Source organism: Dipodomys merriami, unplaced genomic scaffold (assembly GCF_024711535.1).
Source record: "Dipodomys merriami isolate MVZ:Mamm:240054 unplaced genomic scaffold, mDipMer1.0.p SCAF_1090, whole genome shotgun sequence".
Lineage (NCBI taxonomy): Eukaryota > Metazoa > Chordata > Mammalia > Rodentia > Heteromyidae > Dipodomys > Dipodomys merriami.
Window position 1 is genome coordinate 33417 of NW_027202372.1, and position 15766 is coordinate 49182.

Here is a 15766-nt window from a genome sequence, read left to right on the forward strand (position 1 = left end):
ATCATCCACAAGTCAGGACAGTGGTGATGTAGGTTATTCATGTCCACTCTGTAGGTGCTTGCTTCTTCCTAGGAAATTCAGAAATTACACATTAAAAAAAGTCTTCAGTGTATTTTATTTTTATTATTGCATTAAAAAATGATCTGTCAGTGGTTGGTGGCACACAAGAGTTGGGATTTATCCACGCAGTTGACCAATACAAAAGATCTTTCCTGATCAATGTCACTTCATTGGGGTGTGGGGTGGGAATGGCTTTAGTGGTTAAAAGCAGTTCCCAGCACTCAAACTCGATCTTGGGTTAATTAATTAACTAATTACTTAATTTATAATCACAGTGTAATACTTGTTTTAATAATTTACTCTAACATTGTCTGAACAGGACAGACAGATGAGAGTCTGGCCGATCTGTAATCCCAATTCCTCTGGGGAATACCTGAATTTTTTAAAAAATAATATTTTATGAACATTCAATGGTTGTACCAAACAATTGCCATTCTACAAAAGCCGTTTATGAATACAAGTATTTTATAGACATCCAAAAGCAATTTATATGGATTGAATTGGAAAATAAAATCTGTGCAACATGCTGAATCTAGGAAGTCAGGTATTGTTGTGCTTTGGAATAATTGGAAAAAATTAAAAGCATATGTTTTCAGGGAGGGAATGTGGGTCAGTGGTAGGGTGCTTTCCTTGCATACATGAAGCCCAAGGTTTGATTCCTCAGTATACTACATAAACAGAAAAAAACAGAAGTGGCACCGTGGCTCAAGTGATAGTGTGCTAGTCTTGAGCTGAAGAAGTTCAGGGACAGTGCCCAGGCCCTGAATTCAAGACCCAGGGCAGTCCAAAAAAAAGAGCATGTATTTTTCATGTGGATCCAGTTGTATTATATTCACAAATTGCTTTATTGAAAGGCCACTCCTCTATCAAACCACTTATAAATAACACAATATATTTAAAAATTAAAAGATAAGAAATATAGTTCTGATTATCTGATGTATGAAATGCTTACCCTTCAACTCTATAGTAAAAATAAATTAAAATATTGTAACGTAGAAAAATAATTGAAGATACATTTAAAGATAATAAAATATAAAGATAAAAGATAATTTAAAATATATAAAAAGATAATGAAAATATATTTTCAAAGATAGTAAAATATTTTTAAAGATCATATGTTTTCTAAAAAGATAAAAATACATTTAAAATGAGATAAATACATTTTTTAAAGATAATAAAGTTCGTTTTCAGTATAGTGTCTTGTATATCTCATTGTCATAATGAGTCAACATGTATCCTTATTTAAGCATTTAGTTATATCCCTTCCCCTTCCCAAATTACAAAAATGTATATACAAGATACAGGACACCAGAATCAAATACAGTGAAAACAGGGGTTATATTGTTGGGGGGTGGAAAGAAAAAGAAAAAAAATAATAAAAATGTATGTCTTTTAAAGAGTACATTTGTACTCAACAGTTCAACTTTCTAGGTAAACTGGTCTCATTTTCTGAAACCTTAGCTATAGAAGACAAAATATCAATAGAAGAGCAAACGTTCACATATTGACATGCACTCAATTAGACCTAGAACAAATGAATGTGAAGATTCGTGGAAATACTTTTCTATGATGGTTTGGGGATAGGGGAGAATTCAGGAATTGGTTTTCTGTGCACTTTATGGAGCGGGTGGAATTCTTCACCCAAACTCCAAGTGATTGAACTACAAGAAAGTTCATGGGATTGATTAGAAACCAGGTTCCTTAACCCAGGATTCATCCAGAAGGAGTGGAGAATGGTTCACTCCACACTGGGCAGGGGACTATGAAATGAGATGGTGGAACTCTAGTGCACGGACCATGATTACTTCTTCCATGGCAGACTTTGGTGAAAACTATTGCCAAGTTCTGCTGCAAATGTCATCGTCTTCTACAACAGGAATGTGGACAAGGAAGGAAATATCACATTCATAATCCTGGTGGCAGGTGAATCAGAGGCTGTGCTGGGGATGGAGAAGAACGGACAGTGCCTCACTTTACAGAACTCTGTGCATGCAGGAGGCCTCAGGGTGCACAATGGGTGCAGAATCAGGTTTCTGTAGACCAGAAACACCTCCGTGGGTCTTTTTCAAGATACCTGGCTCTATGGCAAACACCCATTGCTACAGCTCGCTAGGCAGTGGCCTGTGCCACTCACACAGTGATATTGCGGTTGACAGATAGGAACCCACATTGGAAATTCTTATTAAATTTGATTTATACACACTTCTTTCCATGATGTGGAGTGAGCTCATTTCTGTGTTGAACTCTCTCACCACGTTCTCAAGGCATGAAAATAAATCTAAATTTCCTCACAGATTGGTGGGAATTGAGCCTCTCAAATGTAAAGTTCTCCAACATGAAAATAACTGGAGCTTTGACTAAACACCTAGCACCAAGCTCCTGAGTTTTATACTGGAGTGTCTGTCATACACAGGGGGGTGGTAGAATATTGAGCCTTGGTTGAACCATTTGCAAAAATGGGATTTAGCTTTTTGATGTGGGTTTTTCTCATAAGTAACCAGGGATAACATGGTAAAGGAAAAGTTCACTTCATTTCATCCTTTCATTTGAGGGAGGCTAAAAAACACAGAAAATGTGTGCTGAAATGCACATAAGGTAAAGGATACCCCAGAGCTTGGAGGAAATAAGAACATTCAGGTGGAAACCGGAGGCTCATGCCTGTCATCCCAGCTTAACAGGAGGCTGAGATATGAAGATTTTGGTTCAAAGCCAGCCCAGGGCAAGAAAGTGCATGAGTCTCTGTTCTCCAGTGAATCACCAAAAAGCCAAAAATGGAGCTGTGAAGCTCAAGTGGGTAGAATGCTCACCTTAGGCAAAAAGAAAAACGCTCAGGGAAGTTACCCAGTGCAGTACTTGCAACACGCATGCACGCATGCACAAACACACACACGCACACACACACACAACTCAATTCCATCATAGCTTTGTCATTGGTGAGTACTGAAAATGCAAATGATCAGATGCCCTGCCTGGGGTGAGGGGATTTTCATTTAGGCCAAATTGGGAATGACCTGCCTGCTGACAAGCTTGTGAGCATGCACCTAGTGTTGTGCTTGACCTGGGAGTCAATCCTTCAATTCTTATAGTTTAAGTAAAATCCCCTCTAAACAAAAAAGTCAGTACAACAAAGAAAGCAAAAAAAAAAAAAAAAGAGCACAGGTTTTAGATCTGTATGAATTCTGTCTTGCTCCCTCTGTCCTTCAGTATCTTATATATACTCAGAACCAAAGAGCCAGTGGACTGAGAATGTTAGGTTATTAAATACTTCACCAATTAGAAATATTTTTAAAGGATTTTGGTGTGTACAAGCATTTGGTTGGGCTTTCACTAAACCAAACTATGCAAAGTTGGGAATTACAGTAGAATCATGATTAGGAGAAGTAGGTCAAGTGTGAGCTACCAGAAGGTGGCACGACTGTCCAAGTCGTTTATCATCCTGATAACACATTCTGCCTTAAATTATGCTTATATTCCTATTCTTATTTTTAGCTTTTTGACAAATCCCTGAGGATTGAGGATGTTGCCTAGTATACAACAAACATATTGAAATATATGTAGGTTAAATAGAATGTTTTAACCAATTTTACACACTCACCATAGCTATTGGCTTCCCCAGAAGACACTGAATGAAAACATTGATATTAGTTAAGTGCTATATCATGTAACTACCTGGTGACATTGGAGATCAGTTCAGAAGGAAGTTTTCCCTAGTGAAATGAACTGTTATGCAAATTGGAATATAATTTTCAGATGTGATTTTAAACCTCTGCTTTCTATTATATTTTAAAAGTACAGCTCTCTGTAATTAATGGATCATTAGCACATTTATTTGCAAGGAATTAAAATATGATATATACAACTATTTTGTGCATCAGAGCTATAAACAAATTTTTTCTTCTCTTAAACCTCCTTTTTACATATATTTATGATTACCCACAAAACGTAGAAAATTATTTTAAAGTGCTATTATTCACCTTTTCTACTCCTTTAGCTTTTGTTTTTGGTATTCATTCATGGATAATAATAGCTGCTATTTATCCAGACCACATTATATATGAGATTCTTTACTCACTTTAATTTTTTTATAACCTACCAAGTTAAAAATCATAATTGCTTTTAGATGATAATTAATTTATATTATTTTCATAACCTTCCAAGGTATATTAGCCAGAAATCTGTAGAGAAACAGAAACAACACAACATAATTATAATATACTACATATATTGGGTATATATATATATATATACATATATATATACATATATATGTATATATATATACATATATATATACATATATATATACATATATATATATATATACATATATATATATATACATATATATACATATATATATATACATATACATATATATACATATATATATACATATATATATGTATATATATATATATATATATATATATATATATAGGTCAAAAAACAAACTTTCATTTGGATTTCAGAAATCTGATTGGCTTTTATTAGTGGCTCATGAACTAAGCAGCATCCAGCTCATCCAATGAACTAAACAGGCAAAGAGAGAGAGACAGAGAAAAGGAGGGATAAGGAACAAATTCAACAAATAAAAATTACTTCTTTCACGTTACCTCTTTATAATCAAATCTTGTTGGCTTAAGATTTGGCTATTAGACAGGTACCAGTGGCTCATGCCTGTAATCTTAGCTACTCAGGAGGCTGTGATCTGAGGATCTTGGTTCAGAGTGAGCCAAGGCAAGAAAGCCCATGAGACTCTTATCTCCAATAAACTACCAGAAAACCAGAGGTGGTGCTGTGGCTCAAGTGGGGAACGTTTGCCTTGAGCCGAAGAGCTCAGGCACAGTGCCCAGGCCCAGAGTTCAAGCCCCCAGCTGACCAAAAAAAAAAGCTTTAGCTATTATTTCTATCCATATTTTTTGGAAGTTCACTAAATAATTCAGGTTTTACTTTGGTGATGTGGAACCTCAGTAAGAACGACTCTAATTTGAATCTGCTATATTTTTCAATATGCAAATACATATACATACACATATGTACATGCATATATGATATAGTTATGTGATACAATTATATCCAATATAATTTTAACAGATATATGTTATACATGTGTATGTTAAAAATATACATCATCACTATCCATTATGATTGTGAAGCCTTAACAAATCCAACATCTGGGCCCTGAAAACTAAGGAAGATCTGTAATCTATAACTGACAGAGTTCCTTCTTACCTTGCTTATATTAGGCTTTCCTTCCACTGACACTATGGAAGGTAATGTGCTATATTCTCACAATGCTACCTATTTAAATACGTCTTCATTGAAACCTGTAGAATTAATAATATTTCGTTATCTGGGTGCCATTTGTAGCCAAAGTTGCCGTAAAGTGAACCATTGTACAGGTAAATATTATGATCCCATGTTATAGATGGGCACATTAAGGGTCAGAAACATTGATGATAACACTAACAGAAAGTTTATTATGGAGCATTTGCATTCTACAAAAGGAGTTCGTTTAATACAGTCCAGGCATCTTTCCCTATACATTTCTTTCAAATTGGTAGTGGTATATATTTTGTAAGTTTCATTAATGTACTGATAAATATTTACAAGGATAATAATCAATCTAATGAGGTAGGTGTCTCTCACAATAAGTTCCCAGAAAGAGCTAGAAGTCATCTTGTGCTTTATTATCTCCAGAAACTTTGTACTGTTATCCATTCCTGATAACCACACTTGAATTTCAGATTCTATTGCTTCTCATCTAAAATATGTACTATCGCATTCAAGTCTAGTCTTTTTATTTTCTGTAATTAAGGCACTTTCGATTTCTCTGACCACCATTTTAAATGCTCTTAAGTTATTCATGAACTATTGCTCAAATCTTGGGATAAGTGTTAAAGTTTACTTCCAGATGAGCTTTAACTGTCTTTGCAGCCACCGTTTTAACCCTTTGCTGTAAATAATAATCAGGTTAGACTTGATCCTTTCAGAGGCTGACATTTTCTTTGATGCTGTGCCACTTCAGCCTTTGTAAAGTATTCACGATCTCCCCAGTAAGCATGTATTTTCTCCTTCCTCACAGTACTGGACGGAGATCTAAAATGGGCGGAGTTAGAAATAAGTATATTATCTATTATTCCTTGCCTTATTAGGGTTTACGGTTTTAGGTACTGCATGATTTTTATGCATACGTAATCTATTAACCTATTAGAACACAGGGCAGATAAAATGTGCCCAAAGAAGTACAAAATCCAAATGTAATGGGCCCCCTATTCGCAGAGAATACTCTGTATCCCTTTCAATGTACTCCATAAAAGTATAACACATTCATTGACATAGGAACCAGGGAAGAAAACTCCAGGTGTGGTACCTGGGCAAAAGTGCCTCTCAGTGAAGGCTGGCGCTGGCCCAGCTCCATCCAGCTCCCTGCCTCCAGCAGGATCTCGCCCACTGCTCAAGGAGGGTAGGGGGATTGGCCTACAGGCCAGGGGCACACACTGCACATGCTCTATCTACAGGGCTGCCTCTGTGCAAGCAGCCCAGCCTCTCCCGCGGCTCAGGTGCAGGCGTTAGGTCCGGGGATGCAAGCACGCCCTGCGTGTGGGTGCTCTCCAAGCCCACCAGGCGCAGGTTTCTTGAGTGCCGCCGGCCTCGGTCTGAGGAGAGGGCACCGGGCTGAGGCGGCTAGTCAAAGGCGGCGCCTAAGCGACAAGGAGCGCAAGCGGTGAGTGCCGGTGTCGGGGGCTAGCAGGGAGGGCTCTTCTGTGCTTGTGCTGTGCCAGACATATTGGGCTAGGGCACGCGTGCCCGGCTGCTGGCCGGAGTGGCCGCGCGCTGGGGGACCGGGCATGGCACCCATAGGGTGGGTAGGTGGTCGGCCTTGGGGTCAGGGAGGCAGGGGCTCCCGTGACCACCCTGCTTGGGCGGCACTGGCCATGCGGGCTGAATTGTGGAAAGGGATCCAGTTGGGGCTCGCCAGGGGGCCAAGGCGGGGGAGCCTGGCCGGCCCCAAGCCTGGGGAACCTCTGAGGAGGAGAAGGGCAGCCCGCCAGGCATCAGGTCTGGATTGGCCCCACAAACGCCCAAGGTGTTGGCGACCTGGGAGGTGGCAGTGGTCCAGGGACCCAGGGGCACGGCCTGGGAGCCAGGGCGCCCCGCTAGCAGCAGCGGCCTCACCCCTCTCCCCCTGAGACTGTCGGGGCACCGGGTGGGTAACCTGAGCAAAGTTCCCCCAAGTAACTTTGTTGGGGCGCCACAGACAATGTGTGGGGTTGGGACGGGAGAAGGAGCAGGTGTGGGCTTTCCGGACAAAAGCCCTGGGGACCCCAGTTGCCACCCCCACCCCGACCCCTACCCCGGCCCCATATAAATGGATGATGGGCGATTGCGAGGATTGGTTTCCTTCTGGAGCTGCTGGCTCCTTTCTTCCTAGTTGGGAGTCCTGGCATTCGTGGCTCCTTTTCTCCTACAATCGATGTTGAAGTTTTGGCGTTTTGGGTGAGAAAGATGTTTGTTCCCTGGAGGAGAAAAGGCTCCCATTGGTGCGATCTTTCTTTTTTTTAAAACTTAATTTAATTTTACTTGTGGACATACTGTACTGAGGGGTTACAATTACATGGGTAGGATAATGCGTACATTTCTTACCAAGCATTGCAGCCTCCTCCTTTGTTTACCCTTCACATCCCTTCCCAGCCTCCCCCCTCCCCCCCAAATCCCAATCCTAATCCTTTTCCTTCCACCCCTTCCCTCCCACCCCCACCGCCTTGTAAAGCTCGTTTTGGAGATGACAACTTGTACTTCTCATTGTTGCAACAGGTCCACCTGAATCCTTAAACAACTGGTTTTTCCCCATCTCCTCCACAAGTTATACTGACATCAAATATAGTGAAAGCAGGGGTTATACTGTGGGGGAGGGACATACAAAGCAACAAAGAGATAAAGCTCAAAGAAGGTGTTGTCAGGACGTGCTGTCTGTTTTTGTGTACCCAGCAGCCTATTGTCTTAGTTTTGCTTGTTGCAAACTAGCTCATTCTTAGTTTTAAAAAGGTCCAGAGAGGTAATATTGCATTTTCTTTTAAACATATCCCGTGCCACCTCGCCTCACTGCTGAAGTTCAGTAATTCCCAAACTTGGCTACACGGGAGTTTTAGCACTTATTTTAGCCAAATCACACCCCAGACCCATGAAGACACTATATCTATATCTCTATATAATATATAATGTATATAATATATTAAGCACTTCCATGGTGCTGCACAGTTTGGAGACGGCTGACTTAATATGTAAAGCTAAAGTCAGGACTTTAGATTCACAAAATAAAAGCATTCTGTTGCTAGTAATGGGATGAAACTAGTTCTTTTCTCTGAGACAAGAGCTTACAAAGGGTAGTTTCTTTCACAACAGGGAGGGAGGCTGGGATCTCTGATGGTTTAAACTTTAGCTAGAAAGTTTGACTAGCTCCCAGGACATGGTGTTTTGAATTTCTGTTACTAGCCTTCCTTCTTTAACTCTTTGATACAAGCCAAACAATTTCTCCTTTTAACCCTCCATCAACTCCTCCCTTAACCTTCCCAGCTTCTCTGTTAGTTTTACCCCAGACAAGGGGATATCTTCTGATGTCAGTTACTGAATCTGAAGGGTTAAGAGGTTTCCATAGCAATGTGTCCTTACCAGGGGAAGTGGGCAGGCCCTCTTACCATTAGGTTCCCAAATGAGATTCGCTTCCTTTTCTGAAGATTTTCATTCAACCTTGTTCAGTTCTTGGCCTAGGCACATGTAAGGGTGACCTCATCCAGTTCAGGGTTTTCTTCTAAGATAATTGCAGAATTCTTTCATGATGCTGCTGTTTGGGCATGATACTGCTTGCAAGGACATTTTCCTTCCTGGACTATTCCCTTGTACTTCCTTTGTACTCAGGAGACTTGTTTGACAAAGTTCCAAAATGAGTGGAAACAGTTTTCTTCTAAAATGTTTCCTGTCACTCACCGAAGCCTAAGAATTGTATGCATCGTTTTTTTCTAAAGTTCTAAGACATTTTATATCTAAGCAATTAAAAAAAGTCAAATATCCACAGCACTACAAAAAACTTTTGATAATTTGTTCCCCCCACCACAAAAGTCAACTTTTTAGCTTTATTCCTAGAAGGTGTACTGCGCAGATTCTTTACACAAAAGTGAAACCATTTGTAATGTTATCCTTTGAAATAACAAAAGAAAAACACATTCGAAGCATTTATTCAATTCTTTCCTCTCCCAAAACACAAATCCAGAATCAAAATTTCAAATTTCAAAAGCTTCTGAATAAATATGGTACACAAATACCCTACTTAGATGATTCTGGCATTTTGTTAATGTCTTCAAGCTTTCTGTGCAAATAATCACAATTCAGTTAATTTCAAGATGGTTGCAGAACTCCACTTATTCTGAGAGTGCATTAGGAGTTGGAACATTAGGAGTTGGTTTTCTTTCACTGACCTCTTTTCTTACTTACCTCTTGTTTTTATGTGCTAAGTCCATTTCCTGTTCACCAGCTTTCAAACAAATTTCCATAAGGCTAATTGTTCACACTTCATTATGAGAAGGGAACACTGGTAGATGTATCCTCATAGCTTATAGTTCCAAATATTTGTGCTCTGCTACTGAGATAGTAATCTCATCCTTTTCCCCTTTTCCATCACACATCAAAAATTGTCTTGGAGTCTTCTCAGTATAGTGCTTCTTTCAATCCAGTTTTGTAGCAACAAATTCTTTGTTTATTTTTTTATTTTGACTTATTTATTTATTTTTTGGGTAACATGTAATTCCTGAAGGGTACATTTTAAAAAATTAAGCAACTGTTGTGTATGAGATTTTCTTAAAACAGTGTAGAATGAAATGCATTTATCCTTGTTTTAGACAGCTAGGGAAATACTGAAAAACATTATATAAATAAAAATCACAGTCGTATCATCCAGAAATCAATAACTGCTAATGGGATAATACACTTCTTTGTTAAAAAGAAATCTTCATAGAAAGTCATTGTGTTTGGTTTTTGTTTTATGTTTTATTTTCGTTTTATGGCACTGAGGTTTGAACAGAAGGCCTTTCCATTTGAGCCATGAATCTATTTCAGACATACTTTGAAATAAAGTTGCAATATTAATTTTGTACAGTTTCAAATTCCTCCTTTTACTAAATTTGTAGTATGATTTTTTGTTTGTCTTTTGAAAGTAGATTTTTAATGATGCATATGCACAATTTTATTTAGCTAGTTTCCTATTAATACTGTTTTTTGTAAAAAAAAATAAATCATTTTTACTGGTTGAGCAAATGATATTGGGTTCTCTTGTTTCAAAGTCTATACTGGCCAAATCTTGTGTATAAGTGACTTTAATTCTTTAATGCTTTAATCTTTCTTGGGATATGGGTAATGTCTTTGCATTATAAAGTTCTATTGAGATAGAAGAAGGCTAACAAGGACTGGAAAAGACATGGGCTTAATTAATAAATATTGGTAAATGCCCTGGCCTGAAAGTATCTGTGATTTCTTTTTCTCTTTTCTTTTTAATTTTTTTTGTTGTAAAGATACTGTACAGAGGGGTTAAAGTCACATGGGTGAGGTAATGAGTACATTTCCTATCTAGTACTGGGGAATCTCTGGGGAGGACTAGGACAGCCCGCAAGGGCTCTGGTAGCAATCGGCCACACGAATGCCCGCAGGGTTGGCAACTCTGGAGGTGGCTGTGGTCCAGGGACAAGGGGGCGCAGCACGGGAGCCCACTCGCTCTGAGCCCCCTGGGGGCACCTGGTGGGGAACTTGAGCAAAGTTCCCACAAGTAACTTTATTGGGGTGCCACAGATGAGTGATCCTAAAGACCCTAAAAGTGTGTGTACCCCAAAATGTTCACTTCCATCAATGTCACCACACCTTCACTCCATAGGGAACCCAGCTTGATCCTCAGAGGGCCAGCTGGGGACATGCAGTGGGTGGGGAGACAGCCCCATGTGGCTCAGGGACACATGGAAATCTAGGCCACGTTCCAGTGCACACCATTTCTCATTTCCTCTCTATGGCATGCAGGGAGATTAGAGGCCCTGAGACCAGGGTAGTTAAAGAAGGTGGAGGAGCTCGCCAAGGAGAACAACATCCTATTTTCCAGCATCCAAATTATTCCATTTCCAGGTGAGGCCCAGGGCTGTTTCCTATAGAATACCCCCCAAAAAAAACCATGAAATGAAATCACTATCTAAGATCCTGACTCAGTATGTTCTTTGTCTACAGTTGCACTGTACTCAAGTGTGAGTGCATAAACTTTGTCATATTGAACATCTCCCTTGATCTTGTTGTATTTTTTCCTTCCTTGCACTTTTTCACAGATGAGTACTGAGCTTCCCTGGAGTGAGTAGACACAAACCTGGCCCAACCCATTTGCTACTTTAATTCTACTATATTTTTCATTGGATAAGTGGAGTTCCATGGTTAACAGAGTCTCTCTTGAAGGAGACTATCGTAGTCTCTTTTTTTTGTTTTGATTTTTGTTGTTGTTGGTGGTGGTGGTGGTCGTGGGGTTTGAACTCTGGGCCTGGGAACTGTCAACTCAAGGTTGGTGCTCTACCACTTGAGCCATGGCACCATTTTGGTTTTCTGGTGGTTCACTGAGATAAGCCTGGCCTGACTTTGAACATGTGATCCTCAGATATCAGCCTCCAGAGTAGCTAGGATGACAGGCCTCAGCCATCTGGTGCCTGGCTTAGTCTATGTTTTTTTTTTTTTTTTTTTTTTTGTGAGAATACGGTACAGAGAAGTTACAATTACATGGGCAAGATAACCAGTACATTTCTTTTTTATTTATTTTATTTTATTTTATTTTATTTGAGAATATACTGTACAGAGGGGTTACAATTACATGGGCAGGATAATGCATACATTTCTTACCAAGCATTGCAGCCTCCTCCTTTGTTTACCCTTCACCTCCCTTCCCAGCCTCCCCCCTCCCCCCCACCCAATCATACCCCCCTCCCCCCCCACACCGACATTGTAAAGCTGGTTTTGACATGACATTTTATACTTCTCATTGTTGCAACAGGTCCACCTGAATCCTTAAACGACTTGTTTGTCCCCATCTCCTCCACATGTTATACTGACATCAAATATAGTGAAAGCGGGGGTTACACTGTGGGGGAGGGACATACAAAGCAACAAAGAAATAATCTTATAAATGCATTAGAAACACATGTATGAAAGAAACGAAAACATTAAAATACATATTTAAGGGTTCACTTTCCTGACCTTTTTCGCTTGACTCATACCTATACTAGATATTGCAAATAAGGGAAACCATAGGACCTATGTTTCTTTGGGCCTGGCTTACTTCACTTAATATAATTTTTTCCAAGCCTTTCCATTTCCTAACAAATGGGGAAAAGTCATTCTTTCTAACGAGTACATTTCTTATCAAGCATTGTTGCCTCCTCTTTGTTTCCCCTTCTCATCCATTCCCATACTCCCTCCACCTCTCCCCACCCGATCCTTCCTCCCCACCCCCACCAAAGTGGTAAAATTCTTTTTTTGAAATAACGACTTGTACATCTCATTGTTGCAATGGGTCCACCTGTATCCTTAGTCAAATGATTTGTTTTTGCTCTTCCCTTCCACAAATTATACCAACATCAAGTGAAAGCAGGGGTTATACCGTGTGGGAGGGACATACACAGCAGCATAGAAATCATCTTATAAATATATTAGAAACAATTGCATGAAAGAGAAAAAACATTTATCACAGAAATCTTCCCTGATGACTTCGGCCTCCACATAATTGCGAGGAGAAGGACACAGTCAGTCATGTTTGATCTGAAGCATGGAAGATGATGAACTTCGGGGGACTTTCGGAGTTAGTGGAGAATGTCATATTGGCGCACTCTCTTAGCCATAGGGCAGATCCTCAGAAATCATTTGGGCATGAAGATACACATGGAATTTCCAGTAGAAACTACCCATCAGCCATTACCACCCAAAAATGCATCTTGGATAGAGGTTTGAGGAAACCATCTCCTTGTCCTAGGAAGACCAGGCCCCAGGCACAGATTTGGTCCTGTTAGAAATAAATTTGCCCTGGCCATGTTCTCCTTCTGTAGGCGCTTTGTTTTCCATGTGCAATCTGCACTATGAAGCCATTCACAGGGTCTCAGGTGCATTTGATTGCCCACTGCTCCCTCCCAATAGGCAGTAGCATCTTCAAAAATGCATGCACATCCATCTTCCTCATTCAAATGGAATCAGCTCTAAGACAACAATCCATCCTAAACTTTGATACATCTTTTCCTCTTTCCTGGAAAGTCGTTATCTGGATTCGATGTTTTTCATTGTCTTCTTCCTTTTCTTCGGAAATTTGTGCTATTGTGACTTAACTCAGTGATTCAATAACAGTTCCCCAGAATCCAATTCTGACTGTGAAGACTCAAATCAATGTCCCCTGGCTCAGAATAAGCCACTTCAATTGAATCATGGAAAACTAAATCTATAAGAGAACTATATTATTAATTATAAAAATAATAATAATTACTATTATTATTTAGAATAACTCCAGGCTCACTCACACTCCTGGTCCTAGCTACCCAGAAGGCTAAGATCTAAATATCATGGTTTGAAGTCAGACTGGGGGCAGGAAAGTCCATGAGATTCTCATCTCCAATGAATCATCCCCAAACCCAGAAGTAGTAGAGTGCTAGCCTTGAACACAAAACCTGAGGGAGGATGCACATGTCCTGGGTACCAACTCAGGACCTGAAAACACACAGAGACAACTACAGAGTCCTTGAGTGTTTCAACATTAGGAAAGAAAATAATCTTGAAGACCGTGACTGATGTTGTACCCCACATTTACCAAGAATGTAGCTTTGGTCACAGATTGTGATACAGGAAGGCAAAGTAAAGGTGCTGTTAGTTCTGCCCACAGAACCTCTCTATTCCCCTACTTGTCCTTGTACAGAATGGAGGCTCACCAGAATTCACCTGCCCAGTAATTACCAGTAGCTATCAGTCACCTGACTGAATCAGCAAAGGATTTCCAGGTTCTAGGCTTACTTCCACTTCCTCTGAGGTTACTTCCTTTCTCATATCTCTTCCACATCTGGTTTTGGCCACACCTCTTCTTCCTCTTTCCCAGATATAGTCTGTCTCCTCTATTAGCTCCACCTCTCAGCATGGCTTACATCTGGTGCAGGCTAGTGGTTGGATTGCCCCCCCCCCCAATAAACTCTCTTCTGCCTGAACCATGTGGTGGTTTCCTTTCAGCAGAACTGAGCCCTGTCCTGTGTCAAGAATAAAGAATGCCAGCCTGGCACCAGTGGCTCATGCCTCTCATCTTAGCTACTCAGGAGGCTGAGATCTGGAGGATCTCAAAGGTTCAAAGCCAGCCCAGGCAGGAATGTCCATGAGGCTTTGATCTCCAGTGATACCACCAGAAAACCAGAAATGGTGCTATATATGTGGCTAGAGCTCTAGCCTTGAGCTGAAGAGCTCAGGGATTGTGCACAGGCCCAGAGTTCGAGCCCCATGACTGACAAAAAGCAAAAATATTTTCCCCTACTGCTGGTAACTATAGGAAGGATGGACATGGGTAAGTCCAGGAATGTAGAGGCTGGAGCCTCTTGAATGACATAAAAAAAAGGCCTTAGGAACACCAGATGCCTAGAACATACAACTCCACAGTGGGGAGACTTCATCTGTTTACCTCTAAACATCCCCCAACCCACAATTAACAGGACATAGCTCAGTTTATATGCATAAGGAGTGGGCATACTTTAATATGAAATAATTGCTATTCCAGCCAAACCCTGGGCTGGAGGTTGAGTTCACCAAAATGCTTAAACCAAATAAGTCGTACACCCAATACTCCACTTCCGTAGGATCTGATGGGTCTGGAAATCTCATGGTGGTTACAGGAAAATTTAAAAATAAAATTTAAAAAGAGCCACCTGGCCTCACATTTCATATGGAATCTACAGAAATGAAGGTATCCTTACAGTTTTGAAGGTTACCTTTTTTTGCCCTAATGCTGAAACACTCAAGTATTCTGTCCTTGTTTCATTGTGGGTTTTTCCAGTCCTGAGCTTGTACTCAGGGCCTGGGAATTCTCCCTAAGGCTCTGCGTTGAAGACTAGAACCACTCTACTATGTAAACCACAGCACCACTCGTGGGTTTTGGGTGATTAATGGGCCATCCCAGTCTCTTGGAGCTGAGTTCAAACTCTTCTATACTGAGTAGCTAGGATTAGTGGCAGGAGTCTGGTTATATTCTGAATTTTTTTTGTCAGTCATGGGGTTTGAACTCTAGGCATGGGTGCTGTTCCTGAGCTCTTCAGCTCAAGGCTGGCCCTCTACCACTTTGAATTTTACACACACACACACACACACACACACACACACACACACACACACACACACACACATATGTTGCCAATTCCGATTTTCTAGTGGTTCATTGGAGATAAGAGTCTCACAAACTTTTCCTGCCCAGGCTGGATTAGAACCAGGATACTTCAGAACTCAGCCTTTTGGATTAGCTGGGATGACAGGCATGAAAGGCATGTTGCCTCCCACTGGGCTGTTTCCATTCATTGGCCCCCAATTTCCTCCCTGTGCCCAGCAGCACCAGGAAGAGCAAATTGGTTCCCCACACTCCTGTAGCAGTGACATTGGCAAGGTAGATGGACATTAATCTTTT